Here is a 23,072-nt window from a genome sequence, read left to right on the forward strand (position 1 = left end):
GTGTAGAGTTTGCATGATCATGTGGGTTTTCTCCAGGTACTCCGGTTTTCTTCCACATCCCAAAAACATTTATGGTAGGCCGTAGGTGTACGTGTGAGTGCGGGTGGTGGTTGTTTGTCTCTGTGTGCCTTGCGAATGGCTAGCGGCTGGTTCAGTGTGTCCCCCAACTACAGCTCAAAGACCGTTGGGAAAGGCTCCAGCACGCCCGCGACCCTTGTGAGGATAAGCCGTTCAGAAAATGGATGGTTGGATGTATTACAAAGCTCAAGCCATTCATTTCTCAAGCTTCTTTTTTCATACCTCCTGCAAATGTGCATGACAAAGCTTGTGCCAGGTGTTAAACAAATGATTTGATCTTAGTTTTCTTGCAAGAGTGAATTTTTTTTTCTAATTAACAATTCTAAGCATGTGGCGTGATGCTAAATGGATGAAAGTGACTGGCAGATGACTGAAAGGACGATAAAAGGGAAGCGACAGATGTTGGTTGCAGTCTATCTTTCTCCGTCCATCTCTCTCTCTCTCTCTCTCTCTCTCTCTCTCTCTCTCTCTCTCTCTCTCTCTCTCTCTCTCTCTCGCTTGCTCTCTCTCGCTCTCTCCGCCCTGCTGTAAAAGTGAATGCTCATCCCCTGAATACGAATGGCATTACACGAGCAATCCTCTAAACGGCTGTGACACACTAACATGCTGGTGTCTGCAATGGCCCACATCAATCTCCAGCGCCTTGCAAATGCCAAACACCTTTTGTTAATTGCACAGCCAAGAGCCGAAGGATAGGGTGCAGAAGAGGTTTCATATAACGTTTCAATCGCACACACTTTTCTGATGCGTTTGTTTCCCTGTTTACTGCTGCCAATGAGACACAGGGACAAGCAGTAACTTTTGTAGAAAATCGGAGCGTCTTGGAAGGTTCCCTAAGGATGACTGAAGTGAGGCCTTTGTGTAATGAAAAATACTGCTTGAGCAAACAGTCATCTTATTTCAAGGGTGCGTCTCCCCTGGTCCTCTCCTTTGTGTAACTTGAAACAATTGACCAAAGGCATCATATTAAAAAGTAGAGGAAGCAGACCTCACAATTACTATCAATTAAATGTAATTCAAGTTTAATTAAATGAAAATAAATTACATTTAATTGAAGTTTAATTCAATTTCATTAAATTGAACATCTATATGACGACAATGATGTACAGTACATGCAGGAAATTCCAAAGATATTTGGTGGAGTTGCATTTGTTTTTCCTGCACGAAAAATATTTAATTAATCTCACAAGCCTCTAAACAGCAGTGGCAGAACCTCCAGCCTCAGTTTGAGTTGAGAAACAACTGTAAACTAGCTCAACCAAAGGGTGACTCGGTGGCGCACTGGTTAGCACGTCCGCCCTCACAATTAGGAGGGTGCAAGTTTGATTCCACCCCCGGCCCTCCCTGTGTGGAATTTGCATTTTCTCCCCATGCCCGCGTTGGCTTTCTCCAGTCATAGGAATAGGCTCCAGCAAGCCCGTGACCCCCGTGGAGACAAGCGGTATAGAAAATGGCTGGATAGCTCACTCAAACCAATATGAGAGCAGAGAAAATGCTACAGAATGCTGATTCATAGATTTTAATAGCGTCTGTCCTTACAATGGTTGAAAATTGCATACATCGCATATCAACTTAAATTAGGTGTACAGTTGGCAGTAGATGGAAAGTTGAAAGGAATAGACCTTGCATCAGTCAGCAAAATGCATTTCAATATATTAAGCAGTCTCCAAGCTCTCAATAAGGTTTCTGATTGTCACCTCGATTTAGATGCGCTTAAGTTGTTACTCTGAATAAGATGCTGCCATGTAGACTGCTTTTTTCTTATTACCTTAAACTTGGAGCGGTCATAGTCAGCATAAGCAATAGCTGAAAGAAGACTAATGCAATATTACCATCTTAGTCGCATTATGTCCAGACCGTCATATCAGTACAAAATGTTTTGTGTGCTGCATATATAAACAAAGGATATACTTTTGCAATGTGATTATAATGCGAGGCTCAGGCCATTAACCGGAATATTTAGAATGGAATAAAAAGAAACAACTCATACAACACTAGTTCAGATCAACAGTGACTGACTCTGACTAACTCAAATTAAAATATTGCATAATGTCACAGACTATCTTCTGATGCCTCGCATTACATCAGTTGTACAGTGGCACGACAACTGCTTTTTCTTTGAAATCCCAAATTGCACGACTGAATCACAGCACAAGGTCAATAAAATCTCTGCTTCAACAACAGTAGCTCAGATTGCAAACAATTGGTTACTGAGCAGATAGTCGTCAGGTCAAGTCGCACTGTGGATCAAAATGTGAAAACTGCAACGGGTCACTGGAGAGCTGCCCGTTAACTTCCTGAGCTTAACTGAGGACCTATCAGGCAAGGCAATGATCAATTCTTGGTGTGCAAGTCCAACCTCTGCCCTCTACGTTCATTAAGTTACATATTTGATGTACAGCAAATGAGTGTTAACATTTCACTAGGCCTTAAGCAACTCATTAAGGGCTGTTAATGTTGTATTTTTTAAACTTATGGAAATCACGACTGTTTTCCAAGCAGCAATGTTCAAAAATTATTCCAAACCTTCAGGTCAGGAGTTAATTACAAAAGGAATCTGCATCAACTATTACTATGTCAGATGCAAATTAAATAAACCTGTCTTTGACTGAACATTTAATTACTAAGTTATAGCTGCAGGTTGAAACCGTATTTGACACCGATAGGCTGTGTTCTGAAATACTAAGCTGTGTTTAAGTTTGAATTCCAGAGTCAAAACATGAAAGAAATTTTAAAACTATCCAGTGAGACAAATCTCTGAGAAATGAGATTGAAGATGGAGGTGTGCATTTCTGTTCATGTTTAGCTGGATCATTTGGGAAAAAATACTGAACTTCAATACAGTTACAAGTGCATCCATAAACACAGTGATTGCATTTCGTCACCGAACGATGGAATTCCACTTGTGAATTAATGAGTAGAACCTTTTACTGACTGTGGCACATGCAGTGGACAAGTAAACCATCGTAGTCTTTGGCTATGCCTTGAATAGGAGAACTAAAGGATTAAATTCAACGCTTCAAGCCAAAATTCATACAACATAAACCCAATAGCAATCTCTGGTATTAAAAAGAAAAAAAAAAAATCCATCATTTATACCTGCTTATTGTGATTATTTCAGTGTTTCTGTAGAAACAGGTGATATTGGGACTACAGTGGCGGAAAGTGAAGAATTGGATATGCTCACATCAAGTCAGAAAAAGCTGTAATGATGTCAACAACGAACTAGATGCACCTTTTTGAATCCAGACACATTTTTTTCCTGCTATTATAGCCAAAGACAAGCTGTGCCTCCTTTGCTCAAGGAAGCATGTTATTAAAAAAAAAATCTACTCAATGTTAAATGGAATTTGTCAGAAATGATCATCCTTCACTTACTTATGAGCAAGCTGAACTAGCAAGGTTTTTTTTTTTCCTTGACTATCATGGTGCTACCGTGGTGCTCCCACCAGCATTATAGCTTCTTGCTCGTGAAATTTAGGTGCGTGTGCTATACTAACATCCATTAGTGTAGACAACGTCCTGTTCTGGTTGAGTGCAGTATTTTTTTTGATAGTGTGTAAAATATAAATTATTAGGTTGTCATACCTTCCTAACATTATAGTTTCTACTCATGCAATTAAATCTTTTTTTTTTTTTACTTGGATAGGTCACAGTGATTCTTCTTTTTTTTGTATTTATACATTCTGAATCCTACTTGCTTTTGCTGCTCCATGCTTCATCTAGTCACCAATTTCTCTGATTAAAAAAAGAACACAGTGCTCGATATTGTTCGGTATCTACTCCAAATTAGTGCTGAGCCCAATTGAAGGCATGTTAGTGCCAAGCTTTTGTGGTGACATTTACATGTTTCCAGCCATCATGTGTTCAGTGGATCTTTCATCTTTCCCCTAGCTAGTCGTGGGTAGCAAAATTTGCAGTGGGGGCAGTATTATTTATGTAAATTAGTCATTTTGAAATGTTACAATCAGGCCAAAATATTGCAACTACAACCATTTCTTGACATAAACTACCCCCAAAAGATGTTGGTTGTCTAATATCACGCTTGATGAATAGGCAGCCACTGCAGTATAGTTACCACAGATTATAATTACTTCCACCAATGATGTGAATTTAACAGAAATATGCAATGCTAAAGTCCAAGACGAAAACTCTGGCCACTCTCCAGTAATTTCAGATTTTCAAATCATCTGAATTTGCTTTCTTTAATTTGGGTATCAAGAACGAAAGAGTGATTCAGAGAGAAGTCCATCGTTCAATTATGAATACCTTCCTTGACAAATCGCTCATGGTGTCAAACTAAATTGATTAGCTTGAGCAAGGCAAAACTGCAGCTGGAATGAATCTGTGGAAAGCACAGCACTGCAATACAACAATTCAAATCATAATGGCGATAGTAATACTGACTCTTCATCAATTTAACATTAATGTCATTTTCAAGTTTAGGTCTGAGCTTTTTCATGATACTTCCACATTATTCAACATTATTTATTCAGGAGAAACATTTATTCATTTTCAAAGAAATAAAGTTTTCATATTTTGGTCAAGAGGATCTATTCGATTAACAGATTAGACCCACAAGGGTACAAAACATTTTTATTACCTAATGGACAAAATGGACTATAAATCCACACCATTACAGTGATTGACCAAATGCATTGCAGTCTCAAAATAAAGAACGTGGCTTTGCTAAATCTAAATGAGGTGAATATTAAATAAATTGTTGATTGGTTGTAAAGTTAATTTTCATGTCCTATCATTATTCATTTGAAAATATGTATAGTTTGCTGTCTCTCCATTGACCTTTCATATTGCCATTGGTAAAAATAACAAAGAATCACACAGCACAGACACTGATACTGTATACTGTTGGTGGCTCATGAGACTTTTTGGAGACCGATTGGACACACTTCTGTTTTTGCTCCCTCCTGACAGCTCTTAAAAATACATGAAAAACACTTCTCTGGGAACACGACATCTACATTACAACAAACAAGTAAAAATGAGTTTTCTTGTCTGCAGATCTGCCAAAAGGAAAAATATGGGCCAGCAGTTGACAAGGCTCCTTAGAAAACATAACACACAAACTGTTTGTCCTCCCACAAAAGGACAATGAATAGACTACATTTTATCAATTTTCGGCTAAATGGCCTTGTAAAAACTGTTACTCTGAAGAATGAAAGATCACGAAAGGGGACACGTGTAATGACTCTTAGTAAATTACTGATGCCTCTGACTATAACACAAATGTAAACATAGCTCAAATTAAATTGGCTCACATTTGAATCTAGCATATATATATATATATATATATATATATATATATATATATATATATATATATATACACACACACACACACATATATTTATATAATTATCCACATCACAGATTGTGTGCCAGGTTCATTTCTCACTCTGTGGTAGTGTGAATGTGAGTGTGAATGGTTTGTCTGTCTCTCCCTCCTGTGAATGCCTGGTGACCAGTCCAGGTTATCGCAGCCTATCCCACCTGGTGGGGAGAGGCGGAGCTGGGATTGGCTCGATCTACCTGTAACCCTGAACACTCTTATGTAAACGGCGAAAAACAACTCTGAATGTTGTCATACAAAAAATCCAGTACCTTCAGCAACTCATGACAAAAGAGATGGTAGACTCAGGATAGGTTATGGGAAAAAACATTTAAAGCCAGGCCCATTGACTGTGGAGTTGACTAGTTCAGGGTGTATCCATTCTTTGTTGTTGTTTTTTTCAGTTTTTTTTCAGTGACTTAAAGATGGCTCTTTAAAGTGTTATTTGTTATATTTTTTTTATTTTTTATGTTTCAAATACATTCGAAATAAAGATATATCAAATCAAATACCACCACCCAGCCAGTCAGATGGGATAGGTTCCAGTTTACCTGTGAACCTGGAAAAATGAGAAGAGCTAGAGAAAATGGAAGGATAAAACAGGAAAATTGGTTTTCAAGAAACTACGTGTAATCCAATGTATTCTGTATACAACTCTACTCACAGTGGTTTTTTGAACGTCTAATTTGTTCATGAATATTACAACGTGCACCATTTGGCTCATGAATATGAAATAGATGGAACGGCAGTCTCCTGCCGTAATCAACAGTCGACACACACAGTCCATCGTCAGCTGCGCTCTGCTGCAACGTTGTCTCTGCTTTATTTAGCCAATCACAGATAGCCTGAGCAGAATGTTGGTGTTAGAACAAATCGTCCATAAAAAAAAAACGTGTGAATAAAACGACTTTTGTCACCCAGGATAATTTAGTATAACTTGGGCAGTCTCCATCGCCTGTGTTCTTTTTTATACAGCTCACATCAACACATTTATTCATTGAAAAACACTGCTTTCTGTGTGACAACCACAATTCTCTCTATTTTACAGGACAGAAACACAAACCTAACTGGCATGTTACAAGACATTGTCAGTAGGGTTACCAACCATCCATTGAAAAACCGAAACATTCTGTATTTAGAAATATAAGTCCCATACTGCTTTTTGTCCTGTAATACAATGAGAATTAAAAACCAGCTAAAACATGTTGATGGAATGAACAACAGTGCCCTTTATATGACACATTAGGACAGTGCTTCTCAATTGTTTTCTGTGATGCCGCCCCCCCAAGGGGAAGAAGAAAATATTTCACACCAGCACAACTCTTGTCACTGACTATAAATAGTATGATTCCAGATTCTGGACACATATAGAATAGAAGGCACAACAAAACTTGGGAAATAGACAAATTAGTTGTCAGCCAAGCAACGGAAATGATACATATGTTTTATAATGAATGAATTTTTTTAACCCTCTGATAAAGGTTTATACAAGAATGTGAAATGAATATCAGCATTGTATAAGTCCAATTGATTGACAAGTACGTCCTTCAGACAGCTGACCTCCCCAACATCAAAGCAGCAGTATCTTTTGTCCTCAGCATCCCCTCTTCCACTAGGTTTGTGGAGAGGATTTTCTCTTTTATAAAGAGTAAGTTGACAGATGTGTGAAACAAATGCTCCACTGAACAAATTAAAGGTGTGCAATTGTAAGCCTCAAATGTCATGTCTTGCACAGAATTTTATTCTGCAGTAGTCAAAGCCAAACCGCTCCTCACAGCAGCAATATCTCAGAGGAAATAGAAATGAAAACAAATAGGGTGTCTTCACATTTTGTGGCTTTGAGCTGTTCATACCTTACACTGTAAGGTAAGGCATACAGGATGGATGTTCTGCTTATTATTTGTTGTTTTATACGAATTTCTACAGTTTCAAATTAAGCACGAAAGGTTTCTATTAGAGAGCTCTCTATTTTGATAAGTTAACGTTGCTATATAACAGCTAACACTGGAGGAAATGTTCCAACATAACTAGAAGTATCCCTTTGCAAAGATATCTTATATGACTAATACACAGCCAAGACAATAGTGACAAAACATGTCACATATATTTTACCATGGGCCGGGATTTCTGCTGCTATTGCTTCCTGTCTAGCTCAAGTTCATTATTTTTCCAACATATCGCTTCGTGTTAAAATGTAAATTCTCATGTGTAGTTTGAAATCAGCGTTTATCACTCACAAGCACTGCCTAATTGATGTAATTTATTTCCAAGCTACTGTGGGAATAAGCTATGAAGGGCGACCGACTTGTATTTGTTACCTGGCAAAAAAATGGTCAGAAGCTGAAGAGGTCAATTAGTCAATTAAAATGATTCTACACCACGAACAAACTCCAAAGTACAACTGAGTACAACTGTTAATCGCAGTGCCAGAGTCAATATTGTAATCAACATTAGGAGCTAGATTTTTATACTACACGTTGCTTTTAAAAAAAGAAGGCGTCATAAAAGAATCATGATTTCATGATCATACAAATGTATGTACAGTATGTGTGCTTTGGACACATTCATATTCATACATATTTAATCGGCAGAAAATTCTTGCTGGGAAGTAAGCAAAAAAGCATACTAGGGGATATAATAGGTTCATCAGAACTATTGTTCTGAACAGGCCAGTCATAATCATTTTCAAAAATGTGTAAATAACACAATATAGGTAGGTGTAAATGACATAAAGATTAGAGACTCCGCCACCGTTTGCATCCTTATTCCCTGCTTGGATAATTAAAGTCCAAACAGCAGGTGTTATTTAGATGGGCTTTCAAAATTCAACTTAACCAGTGCATCCACAGAGCCATTACAGTAAAATGCACAATGTTTACTGAGTGTAACAAATGTATGCAGTGCAGGAAATAAGGAAGACTGGAGGATTTACCACTAGCATTTGACGAGCATAAGGAATCTGATCAAATGTACAGTGGAACATTGATTTAATAGACTAGAAACCAATGGACTTTGGATTTAACAGACAGAAAATAGTAGCCACTCAACCAAACCTGAAGAATAATTACAGATGGACATATTTACATCCATTTTTATAACATTTGTTTTTCTGTGTCAGGGTACACCTGCACTGGTCACCATTGAGTCGGACGGCATATACAGCCACACATCCATTCTCAGAGCTCATAGTATAGCTACAGTATGTACCTGGACATTATTTATTCAGACTGACACTCAACACCAGCACGTGCAAAAAAAATTCAAATTAAAGCTTAGTGCTTATTTCCTGCAATACAAACTGCTGTAACGCCACACTCTTCTTTAAAATACTGATACTGCCATGTTTGGAAAGTGTCAGCAGTTATTAATCCCAACACTAATCCATATTTCAAAGCACATGCTGTTGACTTGCATTTTTAATTTCTGATGATTTAAGGGGAAATAACATTTCATCTAAATTGTCCCACTTTTGTTACGTCAAATCCTTCCTGAAGTACAAAAAATTGACGAAACTGTCAACAGAGTCATGTTTGAGTGTATACAGTATAAAACCGAGAACCCCAAAAAATCTACAAAAGGTGCAAGACCCCCAGCGAGTACAAAAGGGCACTACTTACAGGCACAATTTGGTTTAGTGTGTAGCCAAATACATCTCATTGCAAAATAAGAGCCAGTTTTCTCTATTATTGATGATACAAGACAAATTGAATTGGATCACAGGAGGATTTATTTCTGGTTTTCTCTGAATTTGAGTGACAAAATCCTCTCGCGGCAAAAAACAACGAGGTTCACCAATAATGTATTAGTACATGGCAACAAGGGAACAATATGTTCTAACAGCCTTGTTCAGTCACAGAAAACAGTAGTTGGAAGAAAGCTGTTGTCATAAAAGGTGGCAAACTAAGAAGAGGAGATCCACACACTATTGAGGCAATGTTGTCAGCCATAGATGATTCCCTTTTTGTTTCGGCTGTGTTTGACTGGAGGCCAGATACTCAAGTCCTATTCCTGCCAAATAAGTCTGCATTCTCTGAGCTACAATCTGTGTAAAGCATTTATACATCAGTTAAGATAATTCTCTTAATGTGAGTTAGTTACTCCTTTCACTGTAATATGAATGGCCATGTTGTAGAATGGCCCTAAATACAAATAGCACAGTCGTTAATGACCTTTTGTTCAAATGAACCTTCTCGAGATATATTGCGTAGTTGTTATGTGAGAACTGGAACACGAATAGGGAAGTGAATCGAGAGGAAGTCGAAAACTAAAAGCGAGAGGAGTGTCATTGAACATTGAGGGGGCAAAAAAGTCTCATCATGACAGTCATCACTTCAGCTATTATCCCAAATTCTCTCAGGGAATATCTCAGTAAGGCAAAGTAAATTTGAGGCTGATAAGCAGACAATGAGATTTGCTAGGGCTTTGAGGAAAAGCCCTTCCAATGACTCGCTTTCACCTCAACTGGGTTCAAACTTGACACATCAAATGAGAAATAAATAGGCTGACTTTGCTGTTGGTTGGCCTTGATTGTGAAGTTTGAACTGCAGCTCTGGTCAAAGATTTCTGACATATATCACATAGTTGTTGGTTTAGTTGCGTTAACTTTCAGCACTGTTTTTGATCATTAATTTTATCATTTGCATTGCAATGCACACTTGATGCCTACCAGCTAAATTGCTGATGAAAGATGATTCATCTTCAACCCACATAGTATTCTGACTCATTTCTATCAGCATTGTCTTGGCCAGGGTATGATATACTTTTGGTAATTTGATGTGGGAAACATTGGATTCTGATTTTAATGGTCAAGTCTTGGCCAAGGCATTATATACTATTGGTATTTTGATATGGGACACATTGGCTTCTGATTTTAATTGTCTTTCAACATTTCACCACTCTCTCGTTGAACACCTAGTTAATTACTACCTGTCTACCTGTTGACCATTTTTACCCAGCAATCTTCATTCACCCTATCAAGTTCCCTTTTGTTCCCCAGCCAGTCGGCTCCCCACCTGCCAGCTGTCTCTTGTTGTGTGCAAACTTCCCGCATAGTTCTGGTGTTTACTTCTTTCACTGTCAGATCTTCTGTTAGCCTGGGATTTGTATCATGCAGACGGATTTGAGGATTAGTGGGGTAACGTTTTGTTCACAACTGATATGGGCTGTTCAGTCCCTGTACGACCGAGTATCAAGGTTTGGTCCACTTTGCTGGCGGCAAGTCAATTTAATTTCCAGTGGTTGTTGGACTCTGTCAAGGCTGCCCTTGGTCATCGACTGGTCATACCCTTTGTTGACAGAATCTCTAGGCACAACCAAGGCATTGAAGAGGCCTGGTTTGGTGACCACAGTATTACATTTTGCAGATGATGTGGTCCTACTGACTTCATCAAGCTGGTATCTTCATCTCTCACTGAAACGGGCCAAATGTTGGGATGGGAATCCACACTTCCACATCTGAGACCGTGGTACTCAGTCAAGAAAGGGTGAAGTGCCTTCTGCAAGATCGGCATAAGATATTGCCTCAAATGAGCAGTTTGAATATCTTGAGGTCTTGTTCACGAGTGAGGGAAGAATGAAGTGGGAGATTAACAGGCTGATCAGTATCTGCAGTGATGAGGTCTCTCCATTGGTCTGTCGTGGTGAAGAAAGAGCTGAGCCAAAAGGCAAAACTCTTGATTTACTCGCCAATGTACAATCCTTTCCTTACAGGTTGTGAGTCGTGACCGAAGAAACCAGAGTGCAGATACACATGGGCAAAATGAGTTGCCTCTGCTGAGTATCTGGGCTCCCTTAGAGATAAAGTGAGAAATCTGGTCCTCTGGGAGCCATTGCTCCTCCACATCAAGAGGAGCCAGTTTATCTCGCTCGGGTACCTTGTTAGGATGCTTATGAACACTGACCTCGTGAGGTCTTCCGGGCAGGGCCCACTGGGAGGAGACACAGGGTAAGACCTGGCACACACCGGAGAGACTATATCTTCCAGATGGCCTGGGAACGCCTTATAACGGCTGGGGAGAGGAACTTTTGGGGTTTCCTGCATTTTGCTCCTGCTCTCTTGACCTGACCCCAGGTAAATGAATGGATGGATGGATGGATGGATGGATGGATGGATGGATGGATGGATGGATGGATGGATGGATGGATGGATGGACGGATGGATGGACGGATGGATGGACGGATGGATGGACGGATGGATGGACGGAAGGACTCTTCAAACTGCCATATTTGGTGTCATCAAGGTGGTACACTTTTCAATCTAACAATTGGGTTTTGAAATACCAGATAGCAACTGAAACCGATGATGGCACTCAAGTTCTTATTTAAGGGAGATGAGGAGATTCACGCTGCACTAGAAAATGCGTCATGAGGCACAGTTTCCTAAAAAAATCAGGAAAAACCGAAGGGATGAAAAATAATTCAATGCTACAGCTTCTTAAATTGCAATGAAAGGGAAGTTGTCAACCTTGTGGCACACGAACGCACGTACACACACAATGTACATTCTAGTAAATTAAAATTTAGTAAACATTCATTTCTAATGGTAGTTTTCCTTATATAATTTTCCTCTCAGTTTTTATATGTGTCTTCAGAGACAACAGCAAATCTTACAGGGTCTTTAATTAAATGTAATTGCACAAACGTAACATGTTTCTGCCTATAACTGTTCATCATATATTCCTCCTTGACTACTGGTGAAGAGAGACTACCCCGAATCAAATATCCATCCATTTGCTATACCACTTTTCCTGATTATCTCAATACATTTTTGGTGAGACAATCACAAGGGTTAAACCATGCATTGATCGCATAAGTACAATTGATGTCTGCAGTTAACTTAGCAGACATGTTTTCGAAAAGCCACTCAAAGAAGTCGAGAAAAACATGCAAACTCCACACAGGAAGGCTGGAGCCGAGTTAAATCCTGAACTTCTGAACTGTGAGGCTAACGGATTCGCAATTAGTCATAATTTGAATTTTGCCACTCATATGCATAATATACATACATAAGTCAAGATGAGTCTGCGACCTATTTTAAGTGTGACATCAAGACTGTTTGTAAATTGAATGAAATACCCGTTAAAAGGCAAAAGGCTTGCAAAATGTTGAGATTTGAATTTGTGGCCATTTCAACATAGGTTGCTGCAATCAACTCAGGAAGAATCACTGACTATGAGAACGTAAAGACTTGCACAGTATGAGGGAGGAAGAGGAGGTGTCTTGCTGTGCTGCCACTATCTATCTATCTATCTATCTATCTATCTATCTATCTATCTATCTATCTATCTATCTATCTATCTATCTATCTATCTATCTATCTATCTATCTATATATATATATAGATATATATATATATCTATATATATATAAATAGACCAGCCCCCAAAGGAAAAATGTTCCACCTATGTGGTGACGGTGCATGACTGCACAGCTATACAGCAGGCAATCTGAGAGGAACAGAGAAGCGTGAACAAAGCCCTTTCCCAACTGCTTCTTAACGTTTATTCTTTAAATACCGGTATACCTTCATGTTGACCTCGCACGACCACGCAGCTGAGGCGTTTAAAACCCTGAAATGTTTTTTTGTAGTGTATGTGTGAAAGGAGGTTGACTTTAAAAAGGCATCCTCTATATAATGGACCAAACACAGCACCATTCCTGCCCACAGTTCAAACAGAGCCAACAAAACGAAGAGAGCCCACAGAGCTGGCACCAATTAATCAGAAAAAAGATGATTTTCTATCAGCAGTGATGAGAAAATGAAGCTTCAAATTTGCTACAGTTTGTATTTTTGACTACTCTTGTCAAAGATTATGGAATAATTTAATAAAAGTAACAGGGGAAAAAACACTTTTCTATCACCTTCATATTTAAATAAGTTGCTTGACTTGCTTTCTATGTTTTGAGGCTCTTCACCTACAACTTGTTTTTTTGAAACCACATCCAAGTATTCCATCTTAAAATAGTCATGAGAAACCTGGTCTCATTTACAATAACACAACAATAAGAATTCCATTTGTAAGAACACATTTAATCCGTTTAATGTTGGTGCACAGTAAATCATAATTACATTTCACCGCATAACTTAAAGACATTTTTCAAATAAAGAACCATGACTCTTAAAATGAAATTGAATAGCAAATTGCACGTTATGTAACCAGTGCTGAAAAGCTAAAAGTATAACAGCAAGACGCAAGTATTATACTTTAGATTTTTTTTTGTTGCTCGAGTATGTGATTTTTACAGCTGACTCTTATTATTATAAGCATACTGATTATAATTGGCACACTTTTTTTTTTTTTTTTTTTTACAGCTGACTCTTATTATTATAAGCATACTGATTATAATTGGCACACACGATTGCATGTTTCAAAGTAGTGTGTGACACACTACACTTGATACTTCTTACATATAGTCTGGTACTTCACAAAAACAGTGCCTTTTATTTGCTTACAAGTTGTTGACTTTGATTTAAGCCTTACAGCTCAAAGTTGTATGATATTTGCCAAGGATTCAATATGAAACATTTGAAAGTGCTGAAAAGAGACAAGAGACAGTGTACCTTAAATCTTGAGCGTAGCTTTCCAATTACAGGGCCTTACGAGTAGTGAGAAAGAAAGATAAAATGTTTAGAGGGCTTCAGTCAAAACAGTGAATGTGTCATCATGACATTAACAGTGTCACTCTCCAAAAGACGCACTGGTTTGTAAACGAAAAGCCAAGGGAACTTCCTTCTCCAGTCATCACCACATCAACATTAGTTGACTGACGCTTGCGAGTGACACAGAGCAGGATTCGCTGAATAATCCCCTTTCTGGTGTACAAAGGCACAACTTAATATGCAAGATTGGATTCTAAATCTCTCTCAGATGGAATATATTGGATTTAGGGTATTTCTTACCCAAGCAGTCCAAGACATTCAAATTGGAATGTCTCTCCACCTGACACAAACACATGTTTCGAGGCTCGGGTGGAAAGGTTCAGGGAACTGTCATCAAAGATGAGCTGGCTTCAAGTCAAGCTAATCTCAAACTGCATCCGACTCACTTATCTATGTCACCCAGACATTCTTAGTCTACTTCATCATACACAATTTCATCATCATCATCTTTTTTTACAACTTAAAACACTCATGCCTGGAAGCACTAGGTGCCTTTCCACTTTATCTAGACAGTGCCGCAGACATAAATTATCATCGCTCCCATCACCAATTTTAATGTCACGGAAAAAAAAGAATGCAGAAGGCCAATATGATAATAACAAGTGATGAAACAAAATGGTGTGCCGTATTAGAATGCAAAACCGACAAAAATGCTGACACTCACCATCAATTGCAAGATGCGGCGGGGCTATTAGAAAATGAAATTTTGGTTGTTGACAGGTTGAAATGTACACTTCAACCCAATTACTCCATCAACAAATGGGATAGATGTTTTTTTTTCTCCAACACATTAATGCAAAGTCCTTTAAATACATTGCTTTTTTTTTTTTTTAAACTCGCAATTGATGTACAGGAAACATACATGTAGTTCAAGAATTCTGGTAGTGATGCACCAGACACGTTCACATATGACTTACCCTTGAAAACAGCCAATGCACAACTTGCCAAAAGAGGAGAAAGCTACAGTGCAGGGATCATTTGGACTGTCTACCACCTCTTAACTGCTTTGAGAGCGAAGCACACTAGGTATACTAAGCCTGGGCTTCTGGTTAGAAGTTAGTACCCAGCTAGCGTTCTACAGCTTTCAAAGGGGTCAGGGAGTGAGGTTGGAGATGTATTTGGCCCAGTGTATTCCCATCACGCGCCTAGGGGTGAGACTTGCTCTTCTTAGCTGTGAGGCCCATTTTATTCAGGAACTACAGAACTTAGCTCACGTAATATCCTCTATTTTTTTTCCGGCTCTTTCGCCAGAAAGCAGCATCACTTCTGACATCAGTACTCCACTGACAGCCTGCCTTTTTTAAATTCCTCCTCCACCTTCAAAACCGTCATCCCACAGAAGTGGTAAAAAAAGACGAATATTCTTGTGCTTAGTATATCGCTCGGGAACCGGGTTCTGGACTTCCTGAACAACAACACCGCCTCCTTGTCCATTACCCTCAGCACTAGCTCCCCCAAGGCTGTGTTCTGAGGCCCCTCTCATTCACACTACTGACCTATGACTGTTCTGTGAACTTGCAGAGCTTTTTGAATGTCATTGGTTAATTGAACACAGCCATATCCGCATTTATGAGTGAGCACACATAAAACTCTCATTATTTTAATTGTTTTGGTTTTCTTCCCCTCTCAGAAAAAAACATTTTCTTTTTTTCCTCCAGTTACGTTGTACGGGTTATTCGACACATTAATGATGGACAAGGTCTTTAAAACTAAAACGCATTTGAATGGGAGTGAACAATAAAAGATACTTTAAAAACACTTTAATATATATTCCATACAACATATATTTTCTTATCTCATCTAACGTGCCATAAACAGTCAAAATAAGTGACAAGTGATGACTTTTCTGCGCTCTTGTCATCAAAAATCTAAATTATAGATATGACTGTGCCACAAATCTACAGTGCTACATTGTCAATCAGCTACGGTTCATGTAAAGCGCATCACTTCAAGGTACGAATAATTAAAGATCATAATTCACCTTGCAGGTTATTTAAGAAGCTAAGGGTAAACACTTCTTTTCTGAGTATCAGTGGTCCTTGAAATTGCTCAGCGATTAGCATCCCACCATGCTTAGTGTAGTGAAATAAAACAGGTGCGGCCAGCTCTCATTATTTTATTTCCTGTGGTTCGAACAAGGAATCTACGACTTTAATAAAAAGCTGACTCTTGTGGTTGGTGCATGTGCTGCTGCTGCTTCTGCTACAATTTTCAATGTTCAACCTCTAATGTTGGATCTTGAACGACGTGGCTTAGGTGGGTGGCGATGACAGAACAATGCTCGACAGAGTCACAATCACTCGGGAATATATAAATAGCGCTTTACTCTGTTGTTGAGTTCACCATGAATGTCTGTGTTTAAAATGGCAGCTTGTCACCAGAAATTTTAAGAGCGAACGAAGAACTGAGTCCCATCAAACCACAATTAGACAAAGCTTTATGTCTTTCTAGTCAGCAATTTGTGCAAGGAAAAATGAGAGAAGGAAAAGCCATAGATACAAAATGAGCCGCTGTTCACTGAGGTGAGCCAGTGGTTGACTACATGCGTGCCATGCATGAAGAGGTACAGTATAATTTTTTGACCAGGATCTTGTTTCCCATGGTGAAAGCATCTGTCAAAGCTGATGTAGCGAATGGGCCTGGCAAGCTTTGCAGCTATTTGGTTCTTTAGCAGGTGAAGGTAAATGCCAAAAGCTACAATGCCTTTCAATTTGATCGAATTTCTTCAGTTGTGCTGACAAACCCAAATCCACACTATGTGACAGGTCCCACAGCGCTTCAATACACATGAGAAAAATGTCGGTAATGATAGTATTGAACAGTGCTTTTCCCGGCAGGATGTTGACTTTCTAACCCAGATGGCTCAACGTGACTCACCCACCAATGTTCATAACATTAACGAAAACAACACTAATCGAGGGGTTCCAGCACAATCAATCAAATATTTCATGTAAAAGACCTCCATTATATTGTTTGTTCCTTTTTTCTAGATTACCTTCGAGAAAATATTACAAATTATGGCTCTCAATCTAATCAGAGATATTACAAAACATTTGGCCGATGTTCCACCCAGTCAACGAATCAATTTAAATAATAATAAATAACAAACAATCAATTATACACTCTGTGTGATACATTTATTTTACAATATGTGTTTAATAACGTGATTATCTTTCTCCCATCTCAAATACACTGAATAAGGAAGCCAGGTGTGTGTACTTGGTATTGGTTTCATGAAACAGATGCCTAACAATCCTGAATTCCTAAAAAATGTTTTCAATAATACCATTACTATGTTCCATTGATTTTCCTGTCAAATGTTTTACAGAAAAATAGTCAAGCATATTTTTATTTTGAGGGCTCAGTCTCTACCAAGTCAAAGGTTGTGGGTTTGATCCTCAACCCTGGTGACCATGTCAAAGTGTCCTTGAGCAAGACATTGAATCCTTATTTGCTTAGTGGGCCCTGGCAGCGCCTTACATGGCACTGGTGTATGAATGTGTTCATGAATGGGTGAATGTGAGTGAGGCGTTGTAAAGCGCTTTGGACACCATACGGCATATAAAGTGTTATATAAATTCAGTCCATTTACCAGTGGATATTAAGATGTCAAATTATACATATTTGCATGACGGAATAATGACTATATATAGTTTTGTGGCGGAATGTTTTGACTGCTGTTTTGTGCTTTGAAATGGGAAAATGGTTGCCGGAGCAACATCGAATAATCGAAGAATATGATGGGTACCTGGCATTTGCACGAGCAAATGGTACACAGCCAGGCGATGCAAGATACAAAAGCCCCTGTTTCCCCTGATGCTGTGCCATCAGTGTGTCAATGATCTTAATTTCCCTCCATGGTGGCATCATTGGGGGAATGTTAATGTGATTGGCTGTATGAGACCCCAAAAGATATTTGATTACTGTACATTGAGTGGAGATGAGATCGCGGCAACATGAAAATACGTCATCACGCCACACAAGAAGGCACACACGCCATTCATTATTGTTTTTCATTTGATTGTTTCATAGTTATGGTGCCAAATTGTTTTTACACACATTTCTGATTTCTGAGAAGCAGTGTCAAAGTGTACTGTATGTGGAATGCATATTGTTCGCGGAATGAAAAGATGTGCATTTCGTGAACACTCGAGGACAAAGTCATGCAGGTTTATTGTGAGATGCTTATTCCCAATACAGCTTCTTCACACCAAACTACAAACAACAATTTTTAACATTTATATTTTTAGCACCCACAATGCTGATCAATTGTTTCTATGTGGATTCTAATTTTATTTCAATATTGGCCAGAAAAAAACGGGATATTTCACAAATCCGTTATGTGTCACAGTGTTAAGTATGAGATAGGAGCTTTATTTCTGCTTGAGTTGCACCACCCCATAGGGAGAGGGCATGCAGGGAGAAAACAGGACACATAGGGGGGCCATAGACATACTGTACAAACAGGCGCTTTGCCTGTGTAGATTCAGTGAAAATAAACCTCAAGCTTAAGCTTTTACGAGATGTCACACACACTCCTGTTCCAGAACCCCTCCACGCACGTCTGGCCCATTCCCTGCGCTCTTTTTGTGCTGCAAACGTGTATGCTGAGAATACCTGAACAGAATTTGAATTACCATATGACGTACGTCTCTTCGAGCAGTGATGTCCTGCTTGCAACAGGGAGTCTCACACATCAGTACAGCCTCCAGTAAGCGCTCAAACCAGCAATTTGTTGCATAGCCCCGCTTCCACACCGATCCATATTTATCTACATTGAACATAATCTATCGTTCCGAATGGGATGCATTCACATGCGCATACGCACACACAAATGGATGCGGCAGATATAAAAAGCACACAGGGGTGAAAATGGACGTAGCAAGGCATTAAAAAAAAAAAAAAAAAAAAAAAAGTATAATACCATTCATTCCGTGCAAATGAAGTGCCCCGTTTTCCGCATTGCAACCGGTCAATGTGCGCTATATGACAAGATCTCTGCAGATCACACCGGACGTGGGCTGAATCTAAGTGAATGCAATCAAGTACTTACGCATTTTATCGAGTGAATACAAACTGGCAGCGTTGAAGGAAAAATCATCAGGGCCCTGGTCCCCAGATTTGCGGTGCGAGCGAGGCGCAAATTTCCATGTGAGGAGAGCTTTTTTGGGGGGAGGCTGCTCCAGTCCGAGTCTCCCTCTCGATCACAAGTCAGAATGCTCGCCTGCGAAAAATGCCAAACATTGAAAAAAAGAGTTGCGCGGATCTGCGATGCACACCACCCGTTCCCATGGATAGTGATGAGCCAGTCTGTGGAGCACCGGCACCTGCACTGTTAGCGGGACCACGACCTGAAGATATTCCGATCTGGACCGAGACGGTGAAGATCCTGTAGAGTTTCTGATTATGCTGGGGGAAGGGGGGGGGGTCGAGTCTGTGATGGCGCCCCCTTACCAAAATCAGTCAAAGCCAAAATTGACTCCCACCGACAGATTCCTCGGTGGAGGGAAAAAAAAAAAACGACAAACATACAAGCGCAACCCTCCACACGCAAACAAAAACAGGACTCTTTAGGTTTTGGCCGTTTTCCTCCAATCACCCTCCACTTTACTGGTTCAGATAAACGAGACAGTTAACTCTTGAAGGCATTGATGGGAGCAAAGCAGGAGACCGGGGGGGGGGGGGGGGGGGGGGGGGGTCGTAACACCTATTGGATACAATTAAAGATAGCCATCCTATATCTTGAGCATCACACGTCTGGGACAGGATTAATAGGCTGCCGTATACGCTGCTTCAAAAATTATAAAGCATGTTGGCAAACTGTATTTTCAATCGGACAGAATGTTGAGAGTCCCCTGCATGGCGCTGCCCCCACCGCCCAAAGCAATTCGATGTATTGATCGTATAAGCCCGGCTATTAGTAATAATTCCGCAGGTACGAAGTGGCGGCAGCAGCAGCAGCAGCAACAGCATCCGTGCGGTGCAAGCGAAGCAGCTTAGACCACCGACTTCCCTCACCTCCTGCACACTTGGGGAGCGTGCATGTGCGCGCGACCATGTGCTCAGCTTTAGTACGCGTACGGGGAATCGTGTGAGTCGCTCAAGCAAACTGGAAGTGTTCATATCGCCAAGGGACCATTTTAACTTGGACCACTTTGCCTGCGCGTCCATCTGCCCGTTTAAATCACACAGCGGTCGTCAATTATCAGGGATCGATGGCATTAACGCATCAAGCCAATATGCGCACACGCACTTGTGCTTGAGCGCGCGCGAGCACGCGTATACGATTGAGTACTTGATGAAGGATGGTTGCCACCTACAGGCGTTTTAGTCTAAAAATCAGGCATCTAAAATGTCATCCATGGATTAATGCATTCAGCATGTTACTTTAAAAATGTATTCTAATAGACTCGGTTAGTTATGATGTAAAATGTAGCTCATATCGTAAACCTAGTACCACAATTACAATCATGTAATTCAATTGATTCATTATAATTACTTTTGGATTACGCCAATACTAAATCCAATAAAAGACAATAAAGAAATTTCAATTCGACATATATTCTTTGTCTGGTCTCTTCTGTGTTCGTCATGATTTATATTTATGGTTTTGAAATCTGGTAGGAAGACTGAATAGCTGGAATTCTAAACCAAAGCAAAAGCACTATGAGGCAGGCATGCTAACTACTTGTACATGCTGCAGAGGTAGACAGTTTGAAGAAAAGGTTTATTCCTGGTGACAATTTTGGCAGATGATATTAGTCTGATACAAACTTGGGTGATGCCTGATTACCTCCAGACCTCTTTAATCTGGAAATCACTTGAGCTTTTTGACAAAATTAAAGGGACATTTGAGTGATCTGAACAGTAGCACTAATAGTCACTAATAATAGTCTGATGATGTCAGCACTCAAATTCAGGCAACTAAAAAAATCTGCAGTAATTTTGTTCTGCACAATATTTGGGTTTTCAGATGTGAGCTCATACGGGTAAAACCCACTATCACCCCCCACAAAATCAAAAAAATTGCTTGTTGTTTTTTGAATTATTCTTACATCTTTAAGTGGACAATAATAATAATGTGAATATGAATTTTGGTGGCGATTAGTCGTAGTTTTTGGACATTTAGCAACGCTGAAGTAGCTGCAGCTCCACAGGCAGACAGACAGGGCAGTTCACTTTTGATAGCTAAACAGAAACGATTAGAGCAATTTCAGCTTCTTACAAGCCTGACACGGGGCTCTTTGTCGCATACACACTTCAAGGCAGACAAAATGCTCCATGGCTGCCGATGACCTTGTTAGTCACCGCCAGAGAGGCAGCCAGGAGCACCTTGTTCGCCAGACCTCCTACCCGCATCACCCATCAATGGAGCCAAGAAAATGTTTGGGATGATGATAAAACACGGCCATTTGCGTGACAACATCCCGGACGGACTCCCATTTTGCGGCCGAAAGGCAAGATACGGGAAAGTTAATAAAAGTATCGACTGAGGACGGACGGAAGTGGTACCGACTGAGGACGGACGGAAGTGGTTTTCCATCTGTCCAGTCGTGTAATTGTCCCTTTCCGGGTCAAGCTCTCAGACGGACCATTTCGGCACACCAACATGGAAGTGTGCAAAAGATTAAGTTTTCCGTTCCCGCCTGAAACAGAAACACCCTCTGTCTTGCTTGTGTAATCCGCCAATTCACTATGTTCAGAGCGAATATGAACGTTGACCTGGAAATGGGTGCCCGTAAATTAAGTGGATGTGAATATTAAATTAGCCAGATATTGAGCATTAATTGTTAATTATTTCAAATGAAGAAACCTCTGCCGTTAGCCTTTCTCACATTGTGATCATGGCAAAAAAATTAGAGCAGAGAAAGTCTGCTCAGTTTTTGGATGCCACTGATGGCTGCCGGATGGTATTTTGTATGACACCGCGATAACCTACTTGGATTTAATTCTGTCTTTGGCTGCAATACAGAGTGGGATCCTGGTTAAAGTAAATCATTTTTAACTAACACATTTTGGGCGTTGTGGTTATAGCTGAATGTGTGTGCGCGCATGTATGTGTGTGTGTGTGAGACATATGTGGAGTACAAATGTGCGAGAGGAAGAAGTTGAGTGCATGCGGGTATGAACTTGGAGCGGAAAACAACAAACGAGTGAATATTGACTCGAGTGTAAGAAGCAAGAAGAAAAGTAGTGCCAAATAAGATAGGACTCTCTCTGCAGTGTGTGTGTTATTGGGCTGCTGGACTTTCCCTGTGTGACTGCGTAGGCAACTTTGGCCTTGGAGAAAGGTATCCCCTGCATATTGTTTGGCGGCAAGTAGGAATGGATAAAATAAGTGCATGTGAGGCTTTGGAAAGCTCTTTGCCAGCCACCGCATGGTGTGTAGATACTCTGATATATGCACTCCATAATTTTAATCAAATTGGATTATGGACGATGACTTTTTTTTCAACACGGACTGACGATGGACTGAGCAACAGACTGGTGACAGAAGCCGTTTGAAAACGATGAACATTTATAAGTATGGACAGACAGGCGAGGACATAAGGGTGCCCAAGTTGTGGATGAAGGACCAGCAAAATCTGGTAAAGTGCACTTTCTGCTTAAAGTGGTGTACTCATAGGATGGAAGTCAAAGGATGTTTTTGAGGTCGGGGTCTTGTTGTGAGAGATGTTTCCATATACAAGCAGAGTGACTATGGGCCTTAAATGCTGGATTTTTCAACATTATTTCCAACAATGACAGAAGGAGTTTTTTTTTTTTTTACATAATAATCTAGCAATTGAACCAAAAGGCATGTGGAGGTGTGAATGTAATACAGCTTTTCAGAAAAAGAATATCATAGCAAGAGGCAAACAGTCTGAGTGGTGTGATAGTTTGCGACTGCTTTTTACTTCAGGACCTGGTCGAATTGCTGTGATTGCTAGACCTGTGAATTTGGCTCTTTACCCAAAAATCCTGAGAGAGAATGTTGGTCCATTA

At 39.9% G+C, this 23,072-nt stretch overlaps 1 protein-coding gene across 1 annotated transcript in view; it reads right to left on the reverse strand.

Annotated features, from left to right (window-relative positions):
* The window catches only part of lrrc4cb (leucine rich repeat containing 4C, genome duplicate b), a 37,889-nt gene extending 18,465 nt beyond the window's left edge, over positions 1-19,424 (reverse strand). Inside the window, exon 1 of the mRNA XM_085907687.1 lies at positions 19,141-19,424. The gene's annotated coding sequence lies outside the window, so the exon portion shown is untranslated. The remainder of the gene's footprint in view (positions 1-19,140) is intronic.
* Between the last annotated feature and the right edge of the window lie 3,648 nt (positions 19,425-23,072).

Source organism: Syngnathus leptorhynchus, chromosome 3 (assembly GCF_054491065.1).
Source record: "Syngnathus leptorhynchus isolate UIUO chromosome 3, UIUO_Slep, whole genome shotgun sequence".
NCBI classification, from domain to species: domain Eukaryota; kingdom Metazoa; phylum Chordata; class Actinopteri; order Syngnathiformes; family Syngnathidae; genus Syngnathus; species Syngnathus leptorhynchus.